The 1,778-nt window shown below is 56.3% G+C and overlaps 1 pseudogene; it reads left to right on the top strand.

Moving 5' to 3' along the window:
* The first annotated feature begins 111 nt into the window (after window positions 1–111).
* LOC115067392 lies at window positions 112–1,000 on the top strand (annotated as a pseudogene).
* The last annotated feature ends 778 nt before the right edge of the window (window positions 1,001–1,778 follow it).

Here is a 1,778-nt window from a genome sequence, read left to right as displayed (position 1 = left end):
GCCCCCGATCCCCACACCCCGGCCCCTGCCATGGTCTCTGGCTGCCGCCGCACCCACACAGCCAGGCTAGGGCGATGTGGGAGCCCCTGGACCTCGGCCCCAGCGGGCACCATGAGCCCCCTACTCTGCCGCCTGCTGCTCGTCGCACTGCTGCAGCTGGCTGGTGCCCAGGCCCCTGTCTCCCAGGTTGATGCCCCTGAACACCAGAAGAAAGTGGTGCCCAGGTGCCCAGCTGTGTGACCGTGCCACGCTGTGGTGGCTGCTGCCCTGATGACAGCCTGGAATGTGCACCCATTGGGCAGCACCAAGTCCGAATGCAGATCCTCTTGATCCAGTACCCTAGCAGTCAGCTGGGGGAGATGTCCTTGGAAGAACACAGCCAATGTGAATGCAGACCCAAACAAAAGGAAAGTGCTGTGAAGCCAAACAGGGCTGCCATGCCCCACCACCGTCCCCAGCCCTGCTCTGTTCCAGGCTGGAATTCTGCCCCCAGAGCACCCTCCCCAGCTGACATCATCCATCCCACTCCAGCCCCAAGATCCTCTGTCCACGCTGCACCCAGCACCATCAGCGCCCTGACACCCAGACCTGCCGCTGCCGCTGTAGATGCCACAGCTTCCTCCGTTGAAGAGGGGAGCCCAGAACACCCCAGCCCAGGAGATCTCAGCTGGGGCTCCAGAAGGGCCAGGGACAGAAGCTGAGGTAGAAGAGACTGAACTCTTAAAGGCCAAGGAGATGCCTGGGGGTTCTAGGATACTGAGAACAGAGATTGAGACAATAGAATTGAAAATATTGAGGACCCAGAAGACAGAAATAGGGGGTTTTGAGGGTCCAGTGATAGCTGCTGAGATGGGAAAGTCTGAGATATCGGAGGCCCAGGAAACAGAGGTTAGGGAATCAGGGGCTCTGTGGATAGACATGACACAGCCTGAGATGCTGGGAACCCAGGAAATAGAAGTTGGTGGCTCAGAAATCCCAGAGATAGAACCTAAAATAGCCAGGGCTTAAAAAGACAGAGGTGGGGGATTCCGGGACTTCCAGGCCAGAAGCTGGAACAGTAGAGGCTGAGGTTCTGAGGGCCCAGTGGACAGAAACTATAGTTACAGAGTTGGAAGAGGCAAAGACAGAAACTTTGGCAATCCAGGAGACTGGGACCTGGGGAGCTCTCACAGTCACTGAAAAAAGAGTTTCAGGGGCTCAGGCAATAGAGGCAGAAGTATCCAGGACACCAGAGACAGAGACTAAAGTTCTGAGGCTTCAGAGGGCAGAGGCTAGAGTGTTGGGAGAAGCAGAGGCCAAATCTTTGACTTTGGGGCCCCAGAAAGCAGAGATAGCAGTTTTTGAGCCCCTGGAAAATAAGTCTGGTATTTTTGAGGCCCAGGAAGCAGAATCTGGGGTCTTGGGAACCCAGAAGGGGAAAGAAGCTGAGGAAAGCCTCCCAGAAGCCAGCTTGATTGAGACACAGGTGGCCAGTGGGGCAGGGGCTGGGGTACCCAGGCCCTCGGGGGGCCTCTTCCCCAGAGGAGCCCAAAGAGGACAGAAGGCTGCTGGGCAGCCAGGCACCACCTGCCCTGGTCAGCTCCAGCCAGTCCCTGCTAGAGTGGTGTCAAGAGGTCACCAGTGGCTACCGTGGTGTCCGTATCACCAATTTCACCACATCCTGGCTGATAGAGATAGAAAAGTTTCTAAGCCAGAGTGTTGCTATTTAGAAGGCACTTTCTGATTGTAGTCTTTGTTAGGTGTGTGCAGCTTACTCAGTGGTACTGTACAATACTGGG

The sequence above is a fragment of the Nannospalax galili genome, unplaced genomic scaffold, assembly GCF_000622305.1.
Source record: "Nannospalax galili isolate Female #2095 unplaced genomic scaffold, S.galili_v1.0 scaffold11, whole genome shotgun sequence".
In the NCBI taxonomy this organism is placed as follows: domain Eukaryota; kingdom Metazoa; phylum Chordata; class Mammalia; order Rodentia; family Spalacidae; genus Nannospalax; species Nannospalax galili.
The sequence above is the reverse complement of the archived record's forward strand: the minus strand, read 5'-3'. Positions and strand labels throughout refer to the sequence as shown.